Here is a 26093-nt window from a genome sequence, read left to right as displayed (position 1 = left end):
CATTTCTAAGAATCTGTCCATTTCTTCCAGGTTGTCCATTTTATTGGCGTAGAGTTGCTTGTAGTAATCTCTCATGATCTTTTGTATTTCTGCAGTGTCAGTGGTTACTTCTCCTTTTTCATTTCTAATTCTATTGATTTGAGTCTTCTCCCTTTTTCTCTTGATGAGTCTGGCTAATGGTTTATCAATTTTGTTTATCTTCTCAAAGAACCAGCTTTTAGTTTCATTGATTTTTGCTATTGTTTCCTTCATTTCTTTTTCATTTATTTCTGACCTGATCTTTATGATTTCTTTCCTTCTGCTAGCTTTGGGGTTTTTTTGTTCTTCTTTCTCTAATTGCTTTAGGTGCAAGGTTAGGTTGTTTATTCGAGATGTTTCCTGTTTCTTGAGGTAGGCTTGTATTGCTATAAACTTCCCTCTTAGCACTGCTTTTGCTGCGTCCCATAGGTTTTGGGTCGTCGTATCTCCATTGTCATTTGTTTTAGGTATTTTTTGATTTCCCCTTTGATTTCTTCAGTGATCACTTCATTATTAAGTAGTGTATTGTGTAGCCTCCATGTGTTTGTATTTTTTACAGATCTTTTCCTGTAATTGATATCTAGTCTCATAGCGTTGTGGTCGGAAAAGATACTTGATATGATTTCAATTTTCTTAAATTTACCAAGGCTTGATTTGTGACCCAAGATATGATCTATCCTGGAGAATGTTCCATGCGCACTTGAGAAAAATGTGTATTCTGTTGTTTTTGGGTGGAATGTCCTATAAATATCAATTAAGTCCATCTTGTTTAATGTATCATTTAAAGCTTGTGTTTCCTTATTTATTTTCATTTTGGATGATCTGTCCATTGGTGAAAGTGGGGTGTTAAAGTCCCCTACTATGATTGTGTTGCTGTCAATTTCCCCTTTTATGGCTGTTAGTATTTGCCTTATGTATTGAGGTGCTCCTATGTTGGGTGCATAAATATTTACAATTGTTATACCTTCCTCTTGGATCAATCCCTTGATCATTATATAGTGTCCTTCTTTGTCTCTTGTAATAGTCTTTATTTTAAAGTCTATTTTGTCTGATATGAGAATTGCTACTCCAGCTTTCTTTTGATTTCCATTTGCATGGAATATCTTTTTCCATCCCCTCACTTTCAGTCTGTATGTGTCTCTAGGTCTGAAGTGGGTCTCTTGTAGACAGCATATATATGGGTCTTGTTTTTGTATCCATTCAGCCAGTCTGTGTCTTTTGGTGGGAGCATTTAATCCATTTACATTCAAGGTAATTATCGATATGTATGTTCCCATTCCCATTTTCTTAAATGTTTTGGGTTTGTTATTGTAGGTGTTTTCCTTCTCTTGTGTTTCTTGCCTAGAGAAGTTCCTTTAGCATTTGTTGTAAAGCTGGTTTGGTGGTGCTGAACTCTCTCAGCTTTTGCTTGTCTGTAAAGGTTTTAATTTCTCCATCAAATCTGAATGAGATCCTTGCTGGGTAGAGTAACCTTGGTTGTAGGTTTTTCTCCTTCATCACTTTAAGTATATCCTGCCACTCCCTTCTGGCTTGCAGAGTTTCTGCTGAAAGATCAGATGTTAACCTTATGGGGATTCCCTTGTGTGTTATTTGTTGTTTTTCCCTTGCTGCTTTTAATATGTTTTCTTTATATTTAATTTTTGACAGTTTGATTAATATGTGTCTTGGCGTGTTTCTCCTTGGGTTTATCCTGTATGGGACTCTCTGTGCTTCCTGGACTTGATTAACTATTTCCTTTCCCATATTAGGGAAGTTTTCAACTATAATCTCTTCAAATATTTTCTCAGTCCCTTTCTTTTTCTCTTCTTCTTCTGGGACCCCTATAATTCGAATGTTGGTGCGTTTAATGTTGTCCCAGAGGTCTCTGAGACTGTCCTCAGTTCTTTTCATTCTTTTTTCTTTATCCTGCTCTGCAGTAGTTATTTCCACCATTTTATCTTCCAGGTCACTTATCCTTTCTTCTGCCTCAGTTATTCTGCTATTGATCCCATCTAGAGTATTTTTAATTTCATTTATTGTGTTTTTCATCGTTGCTTGGTTCCTCTTTAGTTCTTCTACGTCCTTGTTAAATGTTTCTTGCATTTTGTCTATTCTATTTCCAAGATTTTGGATCATCCTTACTATCATTATTCTGAATTCTTTTTCAGGTAGACTACCTATTTCCTCTTCATTTGTTAGGTCTGGTGTGTTTTGACCCTGCTCCTTCATCTGCTGTGTGTTTTTCTGTCGTCTCATTTTGCTTATCTTACTGTGTTTGGGGTCTCCTTTTCACAGGCTGCAGGTTCGTAGTTCCCGTTGTTTTTGGTATCTGTCCCCAGTGGGTAAGGTTGGTTCAGTGGGTTGTGTAGGCTTCCTGGTGGAGGGGACTATTGCCTGTGTTCTGGTGGATGAGGTTGAATCTTGTCTTTCTGGTGGGCACGTCCACGTCTGGTGGTGTGTTTTGGGGTGTCTGTGACCTTATGATTTTAGGCAGCCTCCCTGCTAATGGATGGGGCTGTGTTCCTGTCTTGCTAGTTGTTTGGCATAGGGTGTCCAGCCCTGTAGCTTGCTGGTCGTTGAGTGAAGCTGGGTCTTGATGTTGAGATGGAGATCTCTGAGAGATTTTTGCCGTTTGGTATTACGTGGAGCTGGTAGGTCTCATGTGGACCAGTGTCCTGAGGTTGGCTCTCCCACCTCAGAGGCACAGCCCTGATGCCTGGCTGGAGCACCAAGAGCCTTTCATCCACACAGCTCAGAATATAAGGGAGAAAAAAATAGAAAGATAAAAAGAGGATAAAATAAAATAAAATAAAGCTATTATAATAAAAAATAAGAAAAAAAAATTATTAAGAGTAAATGTATTCAGAAAAAAATTTTTTTTAATTTTTAAAAATAGATTTATTAATTTTTTTATAGTAAAAAATAAGAAAAAGATTTTTAAGAAAAAAATTTATTAAAAAAATTTTTTAATTTTTTAAAATAAAAAATATGAAAAAACTTATTAAAAATTTTTTTAATTTCTAAAAGTAGAAAATACGGAAAAAATTATTAAGAAAGCATATATTAGGAAAAAAAAAATTTTTTTTTTTTAAGTAAAAAAAAAAAAAAAAAAAAAAATGGACGGACCTAACCCTAGGACTGATGGTGAAAGCAAAGCTATACAGACAAAATCTCACCCAGAAGCATACACATATACACTCACAAAAAAAAGGAAAAGGGGAAATTAATATATCCTGCTCCTAAAGTCCACCTTTTGAATTTGGGATGATTCGTTGTCTATTCAGGTATTCAACAGATGCAGGCACATCAAGTTGTTTGTGGAGCTTTAATCCGCTGCTTCTGAGGCTGCTGGGGGAGATTTCCCTTTCTCTTCTTTGTTCGTACAGCTCCCAGCGTTCAGCTTTGGATTTGGACCTGCCTCTGCATGTACGTTGCCTGAGGGCGTCCGTTCCCCGCCCAGACAGAACGGGGTTAAAGGAGCAGCTGCTTCGGGGGCTCTGGCTCACTCAGGCCGGGGGAGGGAGCGGTACGGAGGAGGCGGGGCCAGCCTGCGGCGGCAGAGGCGTCGTGACGTTGCAGCAGCCTGAGGTGCGCAGTGCGTTCTCCCGGGGAAGTTGTCCCTGGATCAGGGGAGCCTGGCAGTGGCGAGCTGCACCGGCTCCCGGGAGGGGCGGTGTGGAGAGTGACCTGGGCTCGCACACAGGCTTCTTGGTGGCGGCAGCAGCAGCCTTAGCGTTTCCTACCAGTCTCTGGGGTCCGCGCTGTTAGCCGCGGCTCGCGCCCGCCTCTGGAGTTCACCTAGGCAGCTCTCTGAATCCCCTCTCCTTGCGCGCCGCGAAACAAAGAGGCAAGAAAAAGTCTCTTGCCTCTTCAGCGGCTGCAGACCTCCTCTCCGGCTCCCTCCCGGCTCGCCTCGGCACGCCAACCCCTTCAGGCTGTGTTCACGCCGCCAACCCCAGTCCTCTCCCTGCGATCCGACCGAAGCCCGAAGCCCGCACCTCAGCTCCCAGCCCCGCCCGCCCCAGCGGGTGAGCAGACAAGCCTCACGGGCTGGTGAGCGCTGCTCGGCGCTGAGCCTCTGTGTGGGAATCTCTCCGTTTTTCCCTCTGCGCCCCTGTTGCTGTGGGATCCACGCTGATAGCCGCGCGGCTCGCACCCGTCTCTGGATTTCGTTTAGGCGGCGCTCTGAATCCCCTCTCCTTGCGCGCCGCGAAACAAAGAGGCAAGAAAAAGTCTCTTGCCTCTTCGGCAGCTGCAGACTTTTTCCCGGACTCCCTCCCAGCTAGCACCAAAGCCCGAGCCTCAGCTCCCAGCCCCCGCCCGCCCCGGCGAGTGAGCAGACAAGCCTCTCGGGCTGGTGAGTGCTGGTTGGCGCCGAGCCTCTGTGCGGGAGTCTCTCCACTTTGCCCTCCGCACCCCTGTGGCTGCGCTCTCCTCCGCGGCTCCGAAGCTTCCCCCCTCTGCCACCTGCAGTCTCTGCCCGCAAAGGGGCTTCCTAGTGCCTGGAAACCTTTCCTCCTTCACGGCTCCCTCCCACTGGCGCAGGTCCCGTCCCTATTCTTTTGTCTCTGTTATTTCTTTTTTCTTTTACCCTACCCAAGTACGTGGGGATTTTCTTGCCTTTTGGGAGGTCTGACGTCTTCTGCCAGCGTTCAGGGGGGGTTCTGTAGGAGCAGTTCCACGTGTAGATGTATTTCTACTGTATCTGTGCGAAGGAAGGTGATCTCCGCGTCTTACTCTTCCGCCATCTTGCCCCCTCCCTCTGCATAGTCTCTTAGCACCTTTCAAATAGGCACTACAGTATTATTACCTATAGTCACCATGCTGCACATTACATCATCAGGACATTGATTTTATACCTGGAAGTTTGTGCCTTTCGACTCCCTTCACCCATTTTGACCACCTTTACCCACCCCCTACCTCTGGCAGCCACCTATCTGTTCTCACCTATCTATGAGCTTGGTTTTGTTTGTTGTTCGTTTGTTTTTCAGATTCCACGTATAAGAGAGATCATACAGTATTTGTCTTTCTCTCTATGGCTGATTTCACTTGGCATAATACCCTCAAGGTTGAATGGGTACCTTTTGTAAAAGTCAAGAGTAGAGAAGCACAGATGATGGAATTTTTCTGTTAAGCACTTTGTCAACAAGTAACAAGACATATCAGGCTTGCCTGACTCTCTGCTTGCTTCCACTGGGGCATGAGTTTTCAGGATTATTTAAGTTCTAGTATGTAGTCAGGTATAGGTAAAGCAATGCCATGAATACAACTACATTTAGCAAAATAGGATTCGCAATGCAACCAAGGACAAGAGAGAACTATAGGAAGGAGCCAGAGGAAGGTTGGCCACTGTTGAAATTATCACTGTGAGGCTCTCCGTTGTTATCAAGATGGCTGATAATTTTGAGATCTCTGGATTTCTCTCCCAGGCACTTGAAGCCAGAACTGGGTTTAGGAGTGGAGAGGAATTTAAAAGAAAAGGGGGAACTGGGTGATAGTGGAATCGGAACTAACTACTGTGCGTCTAGGGAGGCGGAATGTTCAATAAGGACAGGAAGAGAGATAAGGGAAGATCAAAACATCATGTCTAAGCTGCAGGTGGAGAGAAAAATCTAGGATCAGAAGTGATGGATCTGTCATTGGGAGGAAGAGCACAGGCAGCAGAATGGGAGAGCTGGTGAGGGATGGCCTGATGGATTAGGGAGCCTAGAAATGTCTTCAGGGCCAAGGGAAGGTGGAGGGAGTGTTCTGGAACAGCTGTAGCTAAACCCATGGCTGAAGAAAGTTCATTATGGGTATATCATGGTTTGGGATTTGTCTTGAGAAAAGTCAGACCGGAAAGACAGTCAGGAAAGAGCCATCAAGAATTCCTAAGACAGCAAGATCAAGAGGCAAAGATAAGGTGAAAAATCAAGAAGCCATCTCATTTAAAAAAAATTATATCCTTGGATTTAAATTTATGCTTACTGAACTACAAAGAATTTAAAAAGTTAGCAAAGCCTTCAAAACTTCTAGTGGGTGTAATCTAGATTTTCTTTACCTCCCCACAAACAATTATAGAAGGGGTAATTTAAAATACACATTTAGAGCAGACTTGGATATTAATGCATTATAGGAAACAATTTGGCGAGCAGGAAACAGACTTTCTCTTTAATGGAGCATCTTTAGCCTTATGAAACATTCTAATTTCTTTTTTAAAAGACTCTGGAGGAAATACAGGCTACTTTGCAAAATGAGTCAAGATAATCTGAGTCTGAAAAGTAGGAGGAAAGGGGTAGACATGGAGCATGTACCCTAGAGGACCATAACCCCAGGCTTGTCCAGGTTTCCAATTTCAGTTCAAACAGGTCCTGGGCAGCCTGAGGCCAGATCTGCCTGCCAGGGGAAGGAAAGAAAAGTGAAATGGAACATAGGAAAGTTAAAATTACATTATAAACGGATCAAAACATCCTCCTGTTTTGCTTAGAATGCAATATCAAGTCCTGATGCAATATCAAGGACTCTGTCTCCTAAGCATTAAGAACCATTTCTGAGCAATCCCACCCCATCAGGCACAGCACAAAACCTGACACTGAATCCAGTCCCTACCCTCTGATTTTGTGATCTACATAATAAATCCCTGAGTCCTCAAATCAAAATCTGTAACATGATTCATGAACACTAAATTTTAAGACACTGGCAAATATTACTTTCTACAGTATCAGAAATCTGTAGAACATTTTTAAGACCCCTGTGAAATGTATTATCTTGGTAATCTGGAAAAACAAGATGCTCCGACGATTAGAACCACATACTGTTTACTCAAAATATCATCCTGACCCAGGTTAAGAAGACTTTCCATAAAAATTCAGTGTCAAACTGGCAAAAAAAAGCAAAGGATAACCAAAGCTCAGTTGTATTTTAAAGACACTGAATTATTGACTTCCTGAAGGGATTTTTCATAGAGAAGACTTACAGATGACTGGAGGATTCTTGTTCACGTTAATTAAATGGGTGCATAGATGTTTTCTTCAAGCAAGCACAACACCCAAACTCATTTAACAACAGGGGAGCATGTTATTTTCTCTAAAAGTTCCAGAATGTAAGCTTAGTTACTAGCGAGAGGAGATTGCATAAAGGATTGTTAAAGATGCACAGAACATTTTGGGAAGACTGCTCAAAATGAACACTATGAATCAGAACTGTTACATTTCAGATGCTTTTTCTCACTATCATTCACTATATTGTTCCTTTACACCAACTTTTGTTGATAATTATATCAACTTTCACTGAGTTTTGTTGATACTAGTATTTCATAATGTCTACCGGTTTATTTTTATCTTTTTTCCCAACACTCCCATGTACACAATGTGGGTATCTTCCATTCTGGAAAGAATTACCTAAAGCAGTGCTTCTCAAACTATCTACACTGAAGGACCAGCTTTTTTGATGTTTTGTTTTCGTTCTCAATCTACTGTGAATCCTATCACACAGCAATGGAAATGAATTACTGGCAAAATGAAATTAATACAACAAAAGTGTAGAGACATAAGTCACATTTTTATTATTAAATTACTTAGTTATATTGTTCTGTCAAGTTGCTTCAGAGGTTTTTAAATGCTGACTCCAAATGTTTCCATTTATCTCATTATACACCAGTAACAGTTCTTGGATTGGCAGTGGTCCATGGTTCACAACTTGAGTAGCACTGACCTGGAGGGTTCAGATTAACCAAAACTATCATGATCACCCATAGTCCGGAGAGACACTGAATTATAGGGATCCTACTCTATATAGTATACAGAAATAAACAATGGCTTTTATTTATCGAGCATGTTTTTACTTTCCAAAGTGTTTACATGTTCACACTCCCATTTATCTTCAGGACAGACTATGTGGCAGGTAGGTGAAAGTTCATTACTTTATCAGCAAGAGACCAACATATCTTCATCATGGAAATGCACATACTTAGGTGCACATGCTTCAGCCTACTGTTTTCTAGTACTATACTGTAAAAATCTGGATAGAACACACCCTATGCAAACCACATAGGTCCCTGCGTTACTTATCTTTTCATTCAATTCAAAAAACATTTACTGAGCGCTCAAATGTGCCATGCACTGTGCTTGGCCTCATATGTGAGTAATCTGAGAGGCGAATAAGATATTTCTTACACTCCAAGAGGGCAGATGATACAGTCAGTTTAGTGCAAGGCATAATGTGACAGAGGTAATATAAGTACTAAACCAAGTGCCATAAGAGTTGAGAGGAAGGAGAGGTTAGTTTTGCCTGGAGAAAGTAGCATTGGGGTTTGGTCTTGATGTAGTTGTGGAAATTGCTGAAATGGATTTTTGATGAGGAGGTAGCATAACATGAACAAAGTGATAGAATTATGAAAAGACAAGGAGAATCTAGAAGCCTGTTCATCCTAGCTCAGACTTTGGTTATGTGAGGATGGCCTCTGGGGAATAAAGCTGGGAAAGAAGGTATATGCTAAGTCATGGAAAAGTGAGTCTGGATCCCTTTTCCTTCCCACCGGTATGAGGGCACTGCTGAGTGGAGCCTCTCAGCTCTCAACCCTACTCACTTTGACTTAACATTTAATCACAGTCGCCAGAAGGCAAGCTTAACCATACAAAAGTTAGCAAAGGATAGATATTAGAGAAGATATGATGGGGAAATTTAAAAAAGAGAATTACATCACACAATACACAACAAAACTTAACAGAAGTCCTGATTAAACATTTACATCCTTTTCAATGACTCACCAAGTTTCTTACTGGCTACCAAGACAGTTTATCTCTCTTTTAACTTCTTCTCTCTCTCAGACCAATTCAAAATCTCTCTTCTTATGTAATCTTTTTTTTTTTTTAATGGTATCCATTTTTATGTTATTTTATTTTTAAAATTTTATTTATTTATTTATTTATTTTTGGCTGTGTTGGGTCTTCGTTTCTGTGCGAGGGCTTTCTCCAGTTGCGGCGAGTGGGGGCCACTCTTCATCGCGGTGCGCGGGCCTCTCACTGTCACGGCCTCTCTTGTTGCGGAGCACAGGCTCCAGACGCGCAGGCTCAGTAGTTGTGGCTCACGGGCTTAGTTGCTCTGCAGCATGTGGGATCCTCCCAGACCAGGGCTCGAACCCGTGTCCCCTTCATTGGCAGGCAGATTCTCAACCACTGCGCCACCAGGGAAGCCCCCTTATGTAATCTTGTATGACCATAGTCCTCATCCCATTCCATAAACGAGGGACTATCATTAATATCATCTCCCTTAGAATCTATACAGGGAAAATATAATTAACATTCAGATCTCTTTCTTTTTCTCTAACTTGATTGGAGACACACAGATATTTATTAGATGGTGGTTGGCACTGAAATAGTCATGTGGTATAAGGGCTGGGGGGCCAGTGGCAAGAAGAGGAAGCTGTTTCAGAGTGAAGAAGCAAAGAGAAAAACAAGGATGACAGAAAACACAAGGTGCTTGAGACAGACAGAAAGAACAACCCCTGAGCATGACCTTCAGATCCACTTTTAGCTCCAGATCTACTTGGACTCTTTTTCTTAGATACATGTGCAGTGGTCCTTTATAGCCTTACAGTACATCTCTTTTTATCTAATTTAGCTCAGTGAGTTTTTTATTATGAAGATGCACCACACTTCCTACTTGATTGTAAAGGAACAGAAAAATAATTGCATCAATCACCTTTAAAAAATGTCCAAGTCACACATAGTATAAAAGAGACCGGGTATTAACTGTGTCAAGCATACTCTAGGCTGATCTTTCTCTCCCTTGTCTTAATGAAGCAGAGGCTGGGCAAATATAGGTTTTTGTTTGTTTGTTTATTTTTTGGCCGCGCCGTGCAGCATGCAGGATCTCAGTTCCCTGGACCAGGGATCGAACCCGCGCCTCCTGCAGTGGAAGCGCGGAGTCTTAACCACCGGACCACCAGGGGAGTCCCACAAATATAGTTTTAAGTTGCAAATTTTAGAAGTTATATTTTCTAATAAGAGGAAACTGACGAAGGAAGAGGAAATACTCTGGAAATAACGGCGTCGGCATGGCGGAGGCATGTACTGCTTTGAGGTTCCCCACAATTCCCTCATTTTATGAAACAGAATGGTGAAGAAAACCTAATTAAAAATGCAATAGTTATATTAATTCAGACATGAATTTAGAACTAAAGTAAAAGGGATTATTTTCTTCTCAAATGAAGTAAAAATGTAAACCTGACAGGTATATGATAAAATCACAGAATCTCAACCCTGCAAATGGTCGTAGGCTTTTCAGGCTGAAGTACGGGAGACACTCTGGGTACTCGGCACAGAGATTCTTCCCATCAGCCACACTATAACATCATCTGTATTGTCACCTTTGGCCATGAAGGACAGCAATAAATACAGTACTCTCAGGAAAGCACAGTCAGGGTTCATGGACATACCATCAAGAGAAGAGGTAGGGCTTCCCTGGTGGCGCAGTGGTTGAGAGTCTGCCTGCCAATGCAGGGGACACGGGTTCGAGCCCTGGTCTGGGAAGATCCCACATGCCGCGGAGCGGCTGGGCCCGTGAGCCACAATTACTGAGTCTGCGCGTCTGGAGCCTGTGCTCCGCAACAAGAGAGGCCGCGATAGTGAGAGGCCCGCGCACCGCGATGAAGAGTGGCCCCCGCTCGCCGCAACTGGAGAGGGCCCTCGCACAGAAATGAAGACCCAACACAGCCATAAATAAATAGATAGATAGATAGATAGATAGATAGATAGATAGATAGATAGATAGATAGAAGAGGTAAAGTCACTAGCATGGGACAGAACAGGCTCTAGGTTTCATAACACTGCATTTTATGATAAAAAGGGCTGGTAGCTAATAAAATTCAGTGATTATGACATTATTTCCCCAACCATACTTAAGGTAATACCAAGGTTACCCAAAGCAAATATTTTAATGAATTCTTAAAGACCAGACGGCATTTTTAGATTTCCCAGCTGTAAGAGTTCTAAAATATAACTGTTAACATTCAACTCGACAGAACAGTAAAGCAAAAACGTTTATTGCTGGTGACATTCCAGGGAACACTTAAAATTGCTTTATGGCCTTTGGTAATGAGAGTGGACAGCAGGGTAACAATACATAATAAGGTGAGTTTAGTTTTATGTCCTGAGAACAATCTGCTTTACCCTTACCGTTCAATTCTTTAAACTGTTTCCGATTTAAATAATTGCAAAAAATAGCTGGCAAGTGACAGTTATAACCACTGCAGCAAATGCACTATGTGGCAGTGTTGAAGTCTACCCCTGAGCACTATTATCTTAGACTTCTAGGGAATTTAGTGTAAGTGAAGGTGTCAAATGAAACAAATGCCTCCTGACTTACACTAGACTTGTAAGAATCTCCTTCAGGCAAGACCCACTCAAGTTTGTGGCCAGTGGCGTTTTGCAAAGGGTAGTACCTATAACACTGGTGATGCCTGAGTTGCTATTAGGAGATATAAGAAAAATCACATTTTGTTTTGATAGTTATATTTTTATGTGGAGATTAGTATATGAAAATAAAGACCACAGCAAATCTATGATTTCATGGCTATTGTTGCCTGAGATGGGTTTGTTTAAAAAGTTCACATAAAGAAAAATATTAAATAAATAAGAGTGTAAGTGGTATGTGGTAGAAAAGGCAAAAAATTTTCATGTTGGTGTGTAAATGACTGTGGTAGGTGGTCTTCAAGATGGTTCCATGTGTCTCAACGCCTGGTATTCATGCCCTTGTATAATCCCCCCAACACACTGAGTAGGGCTGACATGTAACCAGTAAGCTCATATAACCAATAGGCTATTGTGGAAATGAAGGAGTGTAACTTGCAAGGCTAGGGCAAAAGTCATTAAGGCTTCACTTTGACCTTTGATTATTCATTCTGAGGGGAGTCAACTGCCATGCCATGAAAAGCAGCCCTGTGGAGAGTCCCCCGTGCTGAATAACTGAGGCCTCCCGCTAACAGCCAGCAAGGAACTGAGTCCTCTTGCCTACAGCTGCGTGAATGCCCCGACACCTTGACCATCACCTCATAAGGCACCTGGGGCCAGAACCACCTCATATAAGCCATTCTTGAATTGCTGACCCACAGAAACTGTGTGAGACAATACATGCTTATTGCTGTTTTAAGATGCTAAATTTGGGGGCACTTTGTTATGCAGCATTAGATAACTAACAGAAGATAAAGAATACCATGATCAAGCCATCCTTAATAGGGAATCCCATTTACCATTGCTCAGGTATAGCTATGTTTTCTCTTCTCTTGTCTGAAACTTCTGTTACATGGAACTGAACTGAAATCTAACAAAAAGTATACCTCTTGCTTCTGCTTTTTACTGAGCCCACCCATGGTACCCCCTATCTGACAAAGTGTTTATTATCACTTACTCCAGACAATGAAAGGGTTATAGGCTTTTAACAAAAGCAGACTCTGTAGCCAAGAGAAATTTAGTACCTTCCAACGGCAGGCTGGTTTGAGACTATGTGATGTGAAGTTCTGAATTCCATATGTTAGATGACCTACTGTTTCTCTTGTTCCCCTTCTGTTTCTAAAAGGGTCTCAAAGCAGCTGCCATCTCTAAACTCTACCTTCATGTGAGATTTTATAGTTTTCCTGGGCCCCTAATTGAGTCCATGGTAAATTCACAGTTATTGTTATAGTTGTTATCTAATGCTTTTTTTTTTTAATAACAACATCAAAAATACAGTTTAGGTATTCTTCTTTTTAATTAACTTTCTCCTCATGTCAGTAGAAGCAGGTTGCTTTAAAAAGTTCCTTGAAACATTAATCCAGCTTCTTACCTTCACTCAGAGGATTTGTTGGGAAGATTTCCAAGGCGCTGCTATTCCCTCAGATTAGGGCAAAAAGGGCTAGTGGAAAGATCATAGAGATGGGAGGGAGAATTCAGTTCATTTTCTATATTTACTCACATATTCTCACTTTTTTATTTCTCAATGATTTTCTCATCATCCACGGAAGTTTCTTATTAGGTCTTGGGTACACATGTTGAAAATTAATTTGGTTTCCACTGTGTTCTGCTATGTCAGCATTTCCACAATTACACCCCACCACTGGCTGTCTCCCAGATGATTGCTAAAATTATATGTCATGGGATTTAACCACAGACCAGATCACAGTGTTTTTTAATCTTCACTAGAATTCCTTCCAAATAACTAAAGAGCTAATCATCTTCTTTTTTTTTTTGGTCTCTAGTTTGGGCCTTTTTAAGTACTTCTCTTCAACACAAGTTCCTTTAGCTTTTCAATTTTCAAGCTGCTTTTGGTTCATCATTTTGGGGAAAAGGAACAGGGCTTGTGTTTCTCCATAACCCCAACAGAAGAGGATCCACGAGCCAGTTTCACTAATAATTTGCAGGATGTTCTGATGCACAGATACATTATTTACCATATAATAAACTTATTGAATACCTACTTTTGTGACTACCTAAATCTCACACTATCACTTCTTGATTCTAGCTCAGGAACCATGTTTTTTAGTACCCACATCACAAATAACCCAGATGAAAGCAAATATTGCTAGTGATGTAAACTAAATTTACCAGGAAGGCTAACTTCTAGTTCTGGTTCTAAATTTCTAGCCATGACATGGGTGAGTCTCATCACTCTTCAGGTGCCAGCCATGACATTTGTAAGACAGGAAGGTTGGAATAAATGACCAAAGGTCACTTCCAGTTCTACAGGCCTAGAGCCTCTGTAACACTGACGGCAGCTCAAGATGCCCACACTTACTGTGGGTACATGTTCCCCCAGCCACTTGGTCTTGGTGTTCATGCTCGCTGGCTATTTTACTGCCAGCAGTTCTGCCTATACCTTTTCTTTGCTCTGTCCCCGCCAACCATATATATATATATATTTTTTTGGGGTTTGGTTTCGTTGGATTTGGTTTTGGGTTCCCCATCTTTATTTCTCCCTCTAAAGTCTCAATGAGGGAAAGGGAACATGATAGAGATTTGCTGCCTCTTGATGTGAATTATGCTCTTCTAGATTCTTTAGAAAATAGACCTGAAAAAGGCCTTTCAGGAAACTTGTCACCCAGTTATTCTTTATGTGCATATCAGTTCTTTCTGGAATGTTCTCTTTTCATTATTTGGTTGTTTATTGATTTTAGGTCTCCCCCACCAGGATGTACTCTCCATAAAAATAGCCATCTGTGTGCCCTATTCCCTGCTTCAGCCCCAGCACCTAGGCCATTGTTAGACAAAACAATAATTGTGGTTGTTTGTATCAACCTACATACTCAATATGCTAAATTAATTAATTGAACCAGAATCCCTTCCAAGGAAATCTGGCTTTTGAGGGAAGTATGCCCCCAAAGACATCAGAACTATTTAGAAATAGCAGTGGTTCAGAAAATATTTAATGTAGTCACATTAAGTAGTCCCCAGTGTGATATGAGGCAGAAAATCAAAAAGAAAGAAAACATTCCTAGACAGAGGAGTGTCTAGTAAACCTTCTCTAAATAGTTCGCAGCTGTGTGGCATGTGGTTTGACTGGATAAACAAACTTAACAAGCACATTTGGGTTGGAGAATCCTGACTATAATTGTACTTTACATCTCTTTCTGTGGTCAGACACAAGGTAAAAATCTTAGGGGTGCTATTCTTAATAACTATGTCATCTTAGGTTATGGAAATCCCACATTAATTTGAGTTCTATAAATACAGAATTTACGAATCTAAAGCTGACTTTGTTTTTTAAGTAGGTGCTGTTTCTGAGAAGAAATATTAAATGAAAGGGAGGGAATATAAATGAAATTTTGAAAACTTAAAATTCAGGGCTTAAGGACTTGTTCTGCTTTGTCATTCGGTTTAAAACAAAGAATGAACTCTTCCAAGTTCAGTGATAAATTATGTCTGTGTATTTGCCTGGTGTTTTGAAACCTCACTGCTTATTTATTAATTAAAAAGTCCCTTGAGACCATTATGCAAGGGGATACAAATGTAAAAGATTAAAAGGATTGATAAAAGCTCAATTATTTGTATTCCTTTTATATAAACCTAAAATTTAAAGATATGACTCACCGAAAAATTATGTCAGAGAATTTTGTTTTTCCATAAAAAGAAAAATAATTATTCTGAAGTGTCTAATTTACAAAACTGCTATGTCAAAGTGAGGATGTTTTGAGGTTCGTTATTCCATAATAAGCACATATAAATCACAAATTATGACACTGCTATCAATATAGTGGCACTATTAGTGTTTCTATTTCTGTAACTAAAATTTTAGTTCGGAAATTATTACAAGCAGAAGTTTAGGAATATATTTTAATGTTTCTTCTAGTACTTCATAAAAAAAGTATATAGATATTTGATTGAATGGAGTTGGCAGTCAACATGCTTTTTTGATGAATGTGAGAGGAATTTGGAGTTGAATTAATGTGATCTGAAAATCTAAGTAATGTTAATCAAAGTCAGTGACAGAAAGTAACATATTTAATTTCCACATAATACTTTAAATACATAAGATAACCTCAAATTCCTCTGTGACACAAGACATATTTCATTTACCACAAAAACTTAATTTTTTAACTTAGAGATTTTTCATACACTAGTGTATAAAACTGTAAAAGCAACAGAAAAAAAAAAGAAGGAAAAAGTAAGCCATAGTGAAACTATGAGGAGAGAATCACTGTTAATATTTTAGAGTATTTTATTTGTGCTGTTTCTACATTTTTAAAAACATAATTAAGGTTCTATAGAATGCACATACTTTTATATGTTAGCTTTGAGAAGAAAACTTAAAATTTATTTTTTCCTAATTATAAAAGTCATATGTTTGTTGTAGTAAATTTTAAACATAAAAAAAAATTAAAAGAAAAAATAAGAACTACCCAGAATCTCATTCCTTAGAGAACACTAGTTGGACCAAAATACACATTGGGATTTAATAATTGATACAAATGGCAATGCAATCAGTAGGTAAAAGATGAACTATTTAATAAACAATGTTGAATAAACCAAAAGAAATATATGGGATTCATACCTCACCATGTACACCAAGATATAGTTCAGTTAAATGAAAGATATAAATGTAAAAAAAAAGTCATAGAATAAAAATGGGAAAATTCCTTTATAATCTTAGGGAAGGAAAGACAAACTATGACTCAAAATCGAGTTATAAAATATGTATATTGCATATATATTAAAATGCATGCATGTTAAAACAAATACCTAAATATCTAAAACTTAGGAAAAGTCAAAAGAAAAATGGCAAACCAGAAAACATTTGCAACTCATATCACAGACAAAAAGCCAATCTCCCTAATATATACAGAGCTGCTAGAAATTAATAGGAAGAGTAACAACTCATTATAAAAATAGACAAAGGGTATGAACACTCAGTCCATGTAAAGGGAAAAAATGGTTCTTAACACACATGAAAAAGTACTCCAATTCACTTATGATAAATTCAAACTACACTGAGGTATCATTTTTTACCTAGAAGACTGATAAAAATCCAAATTTGATAATACACTGCGTTAATGATACTTTGGGGAAATGAGTACTCCCACACATTAAAGACAGAAGTAAAAAACTGTACAAGTACTATGTGGTACAATTTGATAGTGAATATCAAAATCACAAATGCATATACTTTTGGACCCAGTAATACCAAATCTGGAAATTTATCCTACAAATAGAGTTCCATCATTCTTTGAAATAGCAAAATATTGAAAACAATCTCAATGTCCATCAATGGCAGACTGGTTTAATAAGTTATGGTGTATCCATAAAATGGAATACTATGGAGCTATAAAAAAAAAAAAGCCATACAAAAGAATGAAAAATATCTCTGTGAAAAGAAATGAATGAAAAATCATAATTAAAAATCTCTCAGGACAAATTTTAAGTAAAGAAAAGCAGACTGTAGAAATTGAAGTTTGTGGTGAAACTTGGGTAGAAAGGTTTGTAAGTGATTTTATATCCTATGCTTTTCATTCTTGAGCTATTAATTTTCAGCAATCTCTAGCTTGGTTGGAATATCTTTTCTAGGATTTTTTTTTTTTACAGGTATGTGGGCAATACATTCTGTAAAACTTTGATTAAGGTTTGCACATCTGTGAATGTAGTTCTGTTGTCCTCATACATGAAAGACAACTTGGCTGTGTATAAATATTTGGGATTACAATTTCCTCCTCAAATCTGTAGATGTTTCATTTTCTCATTTTCTTCTGACATACATTGTAGAGGAGAAATCTGAGGACTGCTTCATTTTTACTACATTGTAGATCTCTTGTTTTTGTAATTTCTGGGCTTTCTTTTTATTTTTATGACTAAAATTTGTGTTACACTTAGTCCAGGTGTGAGTCTCTTTTTTCAGTGATTTTGCCTAGAATGTGGTGACCCTTTTGACCAGCACAGTCAGGTCATTTCTTTTTCTTTTTCCTCTAAAGTAAGTTTTTAAGTTACATCTTTAGATGTTCCTTTTCTAACAGTTCATGTTTTCTCCTAAGGAACACATGATTCTATGGTTAAATCTTTATTTGTTTCATGTATATCTCACCTCCTTCCTCACATTTTTTGATCTCCACATCAGGAATTCAATTTTGAGAGTGTCACCAATCTTGCTCTTTACCACATTCTAACGTGGATGTAATTTTGCTATTATACCTTAAGATTTCTTGCAAGGTATGTGTGTACTACTCACTGTAAAATAATAATAATCTAATAATTAGGAATAGCAAGAACAATAGGAAGAGTAAGGTCATAGAATACAAATAGATGCCATTTATAAGAAATTACTTAAGATGAGGTGAGTGAGTAATAAACCCTTTAAATATTATTTCATTTAGAACTCAATATGAACCCCTTGAGAAGATATGAAAGCCACAGTTCTACAGAAGAGGGAACTGGGACAACATAAACTTATTTGTTTAAGATCATATGACTAGCAGATGGAGGAGCTGGGAATTAAAAACAGATCTGATGACTCTAGAGCTGGGCCATTTCTTGCCCTAAGGAGTCTTTTGGGTTCACTTTTAGCAAATCCTTCCTATGTAATCGTCTAGAAATTCTCTGAATCTCTCCTCATGTAAACCTTCCTGAGTGCCTGACACAGTGTTGGCATAATGTGCATCAAACAGATGAGCAAAGAATCATTATGTCATTCAAAGCATATTCTGGCACAGGGTAGGTCAGGCAAGAAACCAATCTAGTAGTCATGTGTAGATACTACCTTGGGCTGTACATAATGACTCTAGGATATTGAAAGAGGAATCCAAATGAAAAAAAAAATACTGTTTGTGTGATGCAACAGACAGGAAACACTTAGTGGTGGAGTCATACAGGAGCATATTTACATCTTCCAAGGTCTGGTTAAAGTCCCACCGCCTCAGCAAAGCCTTTCCCGCTAGACCAAATCATCATTTTCTTCTCTGCTTTCAATTATATTTACTTTCTATTAATGTCACTTTTTCACACGCTGTCATAACATAATCTTGTTAAACTTTTTCAAGTGTTTATAAATTGTCTGCTGAATAAGCCAAGCTTCTTGAGGGACAGGCATTCTGTCTTATCTTTCTTTTTATCATCATGCTATTGCTTGGTACCTGGCTTATGCAAAGGCACCCAAAAGAAGTTTAAGTTGGACTGAATTGATATAAGAGTAGTAAGTGATCATAATAGCTTTGTAAGGATGATCACTGTAGGGTTCACAAGCTATACTTTTTCCTTTTGTGAATACGGCTAAAGAACCAAAGTTGGAACTTTCATCAGTCAAGGTCCAGGCAGGAAACAGAAGGCTCTCTCAAAGAGATGATTAGAGAGATTTTAACGAAAAGAAGTGTGGCAGGGTTAAGGACCAACAAAGAATGGTAAAGTACTCCAAGGGCAGCAACCTTGGAAAGCCATTACCACCCCAAAGCCTGAAGGGGCCAAAGCATGGTGGTGATACTGAGTCTGATGAGAGCTAAGTAGTGGGAAATGGACCAACTACAAATAAAGGAACATATTCGCAACCAAAACACATTCTAGCTCTTTCCCTATGGCTCTCTCTTTGGCTTTCTATTTCCTTCCCCTCCTCCCTTCCCCTTCTCTTCTGCTCTCTGATACCTAACTGGTCCCTCCCATTGGATGAACCCAAGAGAAATTAAAAGGGTGAGGGAGTTAAGATGATGCAGTCGGTAGAAGTCAGCATGCTGGAGGCTAGATCACCATGGAAAAGAGCAGAGAATACACACCTAAAGGACAAATGGAGGACAAACAGCACAGGACTCCTTGTTTTCTGTAGATATTACTATTTATAAAACTTGTTACTGTATATGACTATTTTTACTAAATAATAAAAGGATGGTCACCAGATGCAAAATTATTATCTATCACCAAATAATAATGTATACAATTCATTCACCATCATTTGTTTCATGTGTGTTTTTTTTAAATTTTCCTCAAAATCATCTTATATTGTTCCACTGATTTTATATTCTTATTAGAGTTGCTATATTTTAAATTATTCATCTAACGATAGTGAAAATGGAACTTACTCTTGTTTTAACGTATGATTTTCAATGTTAACCTTTACTTCCTATTGAAGTCTATAATTCTTCACTTGGTATGTTCTTCAGGATTATTTTGACCTTCACTTTTTCAAACTACATATTTACTTTAATTATTTAAAGCATATAAGAAGATACAAGTATTTAAAAAATATTCTTTATGAGAAATGCAGAAGTGTATTAGTACATTCCTTGCTTATGGGCAAACTTATTAACACTGTTTAGTCCTCAGAAACTAGCAAGAAACCACAATGGCCTGAGAGGCTGAAGACACCAACTCCCCTTCTATTGACACAAAAATAAACTCCTAACATACTCTGCAGGACCAAGGGTCCTTGACTCACCTTTTTAGCACCCCATGTTCACCTGCTAAATGAGGCACAAATTTTGACACTCCAGATTCAGTGTAGATTTAACTTGTCCCCCTAAAGTCACATTTCCTATTTTAATGGATATGTTAGAAGAATTCAACCATTTCTACGCTGATATAATGACTGACGATTGGCTACCACAACCCTAAATCTGCCTTTCACATTACCTGAGTAGCTGGTATAATGCTATTTATTGGGATGGAGAAGACTGGGAAGATCTACAGAGAAGAAGAAAATTCAAGGGTTTAGCTCTGACTTGTTTAAACAAAGGGGCCTGTTCAACTTCCTAGGGAGTAACTGGGTTTGGCATTCACAGAAGAGGCCTGGACTGCAGATATGAAAAGGGAAGTTGTCATCATAGAAAGTGCTTAAAGCCATGAGCCTGAATAATATCACCAGGGAGGAAGCAGAGTTAGAGACCTAGTATTTTAACAGCTCTTCATGGATTACATTAGAGAAAGGGAGCTTTCCAGATATTAAAATGTATTTTTTAAACTGTAATGATTAAAGCAATGTGATATTGAATTACAATAGAGATCAATAATAAAAAGTCCAGAGACTCAAGCTTATATGGGAGTTAATACATGACAAATGTAACATTTCCATATGTAGAACAGGCATAGATTATTCAACAGAACATAATCAGCATTGGATTTCTTCTCTATTTTTCTTTGGATATTACTATTTTAAAAAATGTTTTGCTATTTTGATGATTTCAACAAAGAAAAATGAATAGCTTAAAAACCTGGAAAAATGTTAGATCCTGTCATTAATCTATATGGAATTTATTTTGTTGTAACTTACAAACAAATACAAGTAAAAAAATTGTTTTTGTAATTCTGGGGTAAGGAAGGTATACCTAAGCATGGCATATAAGATAGAAACACATTTAAAAGTTTACAAAGAATGAATAATGCAATAAAGCAATTTAAAAAATTACACACTAGAAAAAACGTTTTCAACAAAACTGACAAAGAATTATTTTCTCAATATAGTATATGACGATTTTTTTTATTAGTCACCCATTTTATACACATCAGTGTATACATGTCAATCTGAATCTCCCAATCATGAAGATGTTTTATAAATCACTATTAAACAACTAAATACATCCATCCATAGAAACATAAAGGTTATGTCAAACAACAACAACAAAAAAATCATGAAAAATATGAATGGTAAATAACTTGTAAAACAATGTTTGGGATATTTAATCATAAAAACAAACTAAAATGATAGTGAAATACTATTTTTCATATTATTGGATAGGCAAAGATATTACTCAAAATATACATCAAAAGTCCTAATACTGGCTAGGGCAGATACTGTTTTCCAAAGAGAGCAGTAGCAATATATAATCCATGTCACATTTTTCTTATAAATGCAACATCAACTCTCCTCCATTGAGCAATGGGGTCTATGTCCCCTCCCCTTGAACCTCAGTGACTTTTTCTTTTTTTGTAAATTAATTAATTTATTTTTGGCTGCACTGGGTCTTCGTTGCTGTGCAAGGGCTTTCTCTAGTTGTGGCGAGCAGGGGCTACTTTTTATTGCAGTACGCGGGCTTCTCATTGTGGTGACTTCTCTTGCTGCAGAGCACCAGCTCTAGGCGCACGGGCTTCAGTAGTTGCAGCACACAGGCTCAGTAGCTGTGGTTTGTGGGCTAGAGCTCAGGCTCAGTAGTTGTGGCGCACAGGTTTAGTTGCTCCACAGCATGTGGGATCTTCCCGGACCAGGGATCGACTCCACATCCCCTGCATTGTCAGGCGGATTCTTAACCACTGCACCACCAGGGAAGTCCCAACCTCAGTGACCTTTGTAACTGCTTCAACTGACAGAATGTGGCAAAGTGATACTGTGTGACTTCCGAGGCATAAAATGCAATATGGTTTTACCTAGTGCTCTCTCTCTCTTTCTCTAGATGCTTTCTCCTGAAACCCAGCCACCACCATGTGAAGAAGGTAGGCACTCAGCCAGAGCTTAACATCAACCACCAGACACATAGAAATATGAGTGAATGACCAAGCCTTCATATGACTGCAGCCCTTAGACTTCTAGTCTTCCAGTTGAGATCCAGATATCGCAAAGTACAGCCAAGCCAACCCTAGCGTGTCTGAATTTCTCACCAATGGAAACCATAGGTAATAATAAATGATTATTGTTATTCAAGCCACTAACTTTGGGGGGTGAGTTTTTAAATGCAATAATAGGTAAGCAGTACACTGGCTTTCAGCACCATATGTCAAGTCTGAATACAGGGCTTATCTGTTGACTAATTTATCTTGAGGGAGCACTCAGACAAGTGCACAAGTATTTACATACAGCAAAGTTGATTACAGCTTCCAATTTTGCACTCCTATAAGCAAGATAATGTCAAACAATTTGGAATTGCTTAAATAAATTGTAATATATCCATATAATGGAATGCTATTCAACCATTCAAAATATGTAGTAAATCTGTATTTGACATAGGAGTTCTTCAATTGATATTATTAGGGAAAAAATCAGATTTCAAAATATTGTACATATAGAATCCCATTCTTTGGGGAATTTTTTCTCTTTATTTAGGTATAGAAAGCCTTTAAAGATATGCATCAAAATTATAATGGCAGATATCCTTTATATCAAGTAAAACAAGCTATTTCTATTTTAGAAATTATAAAGAGAAAACCTCAAAGCATTTAAGACATTGTCTCAATTAATGCTCACAGGTGCTGTGGGATAGGCGTTAGTAGTGCTTTTTTTTAAAGAGTCGAGCTGCACATGTCATATTCTGAAAACCTGTAAAATGCTGTCCTTGTCCTTGCACTCCTCCATCTCCTTTCCTATTCCTGATCAAACTGCCAAGCGCTTCTCTTGCTCTTAACGTCTAGCGAGATGGGAAAAATAATTTACTTGAATGAATGTGCACAGATACTACCCTGAAAATAAATGTCATTGTTTTATGTTATTGTTTACACATTGGAAAGATCCTGGATAATATTATTATGCCTATTTTTATAAATGGGGAAAATGTCTCAGAAACTCTAACTGGCTTGTCCGTTATCAGTCAGAAATGATTTGAAAAGAAACTAGATATGCCAACCCCAAATTTATGACCTTTGCACTGTACTAGGAAGCACTGCAAAGTGTTTCACATTTCTACTGTACTAATGCTAGGTATCATGCAAAGAGAACTCCACAGTCATATTGCCCTAGACATTAGAGTCCATGTAAATTAATACTCATTTACTTTAAGCAGACCTATGAAGGTAAAAAATAAAATTACACGTTGAATTTCACAAATAGATTATTATTGAAATGATATAGTAAAAAAAAAGAAGTTAAAAGTTAAAGTGTTAGTTTTAAATCTGTTTTAATTATGTACCAAGAGAATTCATTTATTTCGAGGACTATACCTATACTGTTTATTGAATACATTCTACGTATTTTCCACAGTCTAAAAAATTTACCGGATGGGGATTATTTTAAACCTTAATAATGCAGGACTGGTCCAAGGCATAATTGTGAATTCAGTAAAATTTATCTTCATAACTCATTCATATTTCCTTTATCCTTCAGATTTCATTATCTAGACATAAGGACATGTGTCTGTTTTCCTCACGGGAAGCTCTGCCATAAAGCTACTGTTAAGGGCTTCCCTGGTGGCGCAGTGGTTGAGAATCTGCCTGCCAATGCAGGGGACACGGGTTCGAGCCCTGGTCTGGGAAGATCCCACGTGCTGCGGAGCAACTGGGACCGTGAGCCACAACTACTGAGCCTGTGCGTCTGGAGCGTGTGCTCCGCAACAAGAGAGGCTGTGATAGTGAGAGGCCCGTGCACCGCGATGAAGAGTGGCCCCCGCTTGCCGCAACTGGAGAAAGCCCTCGCACAGAAACGAAGACCCAACACAGCCATAAATAAATAAATAAATAAAATTTATTTTTAAAAAACTACTGTTTAAGTATATTGCCTGGCAATTCTATATCACTGGCCCAGAAGTAAATAAAATTTTTGACAATTACAGTTTTAAATTAGTTATCCTGTCTTATAATGTTTGATTTTTAATCACATTGCTTCAGGATGCAGCATGGAAATAAGCCAGTGAGACTTTTCATAAATACCCTGGTAATATTTTCCAAAATATTTTCTACCTTTAACATAACTTACATAGAAGTGTGCCATTGATTAGGGAAATGTCAAAGAAATTATCAGCTATAGCTCACATTCTATATTGAGGAGGAAACCGAAGCTCAGAATACCATTACCCAAGGGTCAAAAGCTAAATAAAGAGTATTAGAGCCAGAATTAGAAATCCAGTGTCCTAGATCGTAGTCTACTTCTTTCTCTCCATGGCTTCATTTCTACTCTACGGCAACACCACATCTGCCTAGTTGGATCAAAGAAAACGAGTGACTACCTTTAGTCCTCCGGGATAGGTTGTCTGTTGTCTGTGAGATATTCATAACACTGTGGTTGTTGCTGGATTCTGTCAAATTAACAAGACAGTTCTCAATGTGTGCTAAGGATGTGCCTCATGCTATAGGCTGCATCCAAAGCCATTGTTTAATTGAGTGGTCATGGCAACCTTCCTAAATCATGGCAAATTATTAAGCAGCATGTGGTACAACTGGGACCAGGAAGGCTCAGGTGTAATAAATGATTGTCCTTTAGAGAGTCATTTCTTCATAATAGGGAAGTAATCCATTAGGGAAATAAAAGAAACTTTGTAGCAATTAAGCATATTGAAAAATCTTTTATACATAAAATCCTTTGCTTCTTGTCTGAATTAAAGCAGGAACCAAAGATTCATTTCCCCAAAAATTATCAAAACCATGCAAATTCACTTAAAATAGAATTATTCTTTGACTTATTATTTATATTGTGGCATAAAAATAGCAATTACTTTCCATAAAGAATTTTAACTTTCCATCTGAAGTGTATTTATTTAATTCAGATTTTTATGCTTAAATACAAAAAAACAAGCAAAGCTAAAAAACTCAAAGGAAAACTTAAAGAGTATGATATTATTAGTGTTTAGAGAAGTGTGATATAAAGCAAAATGTTGAAAACCCAGGTAATTCATAAAACAGAAGAATTTAAACCATAAATGTGTTATCAGGAGTAAGTCTATAGTTACTGAACCAAAGGTAATAAGCCAAGGACAAGAATATCAAGAATTTAAGTCTACCCTGCCCTATAATTTTTCTTAAAACCCACATACATCTTGTCTGTCATCTATCAGTTTGCATATACAATTTTTTAAGCATGATTTTTTCTTTTTTGCTACATATTAATTTTTTTAAAACTTTTGTGGGTAATAATTATAAATGGATATACCAAAATTCAAGCTGCATTTTTCTTCTTCTATTATTTTAGCATTTTTCAATATTAGTGAATAAACTTCATACAAAAGCATTTCTGTTAACATTTGTTGGGTAAAAAGTGGTTTGAGGATACAGCACAATTTAACGGGAATCCCCAAATGGATAATAATTTAAATCTCCAAAAGAAAAAGAAAGAAAAAAGTTTATATATTACATGCCCACATTAAAAAAAAAAAAGTCTAACATCTGGGAGTCATGATTAGGCATTCAATTAAGGCAAATGAATGTCAAGAATTTCACATGGATTCCATTAATCAGATTTGCTATTACATCATTTGGAATCCTTTATTTCTCCACTTCATAAATAATATCTCTTCAGGGACCTGCCTGTGGGTGAGAATAGGACATAGGATTTACATTACTCTGAAGAAACAGATGCAGAAAGGGGTATACGCCTGCAAGGCTCTCTGCTCATCACCCATACTTAATGCATTGGGCTAGGAGAAAGTAGGTTGTTTTGAAATGTACAAGGCTCATTTTTTTTCTTTAAATATGGACTTTTTCTTAAAAAATCTTTTGGAGTTAAAAAAAAATTGATTATCGGCTTCCCTGGTGGCACAGTGGTTAAGAATCCGCCTGCCAATGCAGGGGACACAGGTTCGAGCTGTGATCCAGGAAGATCCCACATGCTGCAGAGCAACTAAGCCCGTGCACCACAACTACTGAGCTTGCGCCCTACAGCCCGCGAGCCACAACTACTGAAGCCCGTGCTTGGGCCTAGAGCTCATGCTCTGCAATAAGAGAAGCCACCGCAATGAGAAGCCCGCGCACTGCAACGAAGAGTAGCCCCACCTCACTGCAACTAGAGAAAGCCTGCACACAGCAACGAACACCCAACGCAGCCAA

Source organism: Balaenoptera ricei, chromosome 7, assembly GCF_028023285.1.
Source record: "Balaenoptera ricei isolate mBalRic1 chromosome 7, mBalRic1.hap2, whole genome shotgun sequence".
Taxonomy (NCBI): Eukaryota; Metazoa; Chordata; class Mammalia; order Artiodactyla; family Balaenopteridae; genus Balaenoptera; species Balaenoptera ricei.
The sequence above is the reverse complement of the archived record's forward strand: the minus strand, read 5'-3'. Positions refer to the sequence as shown.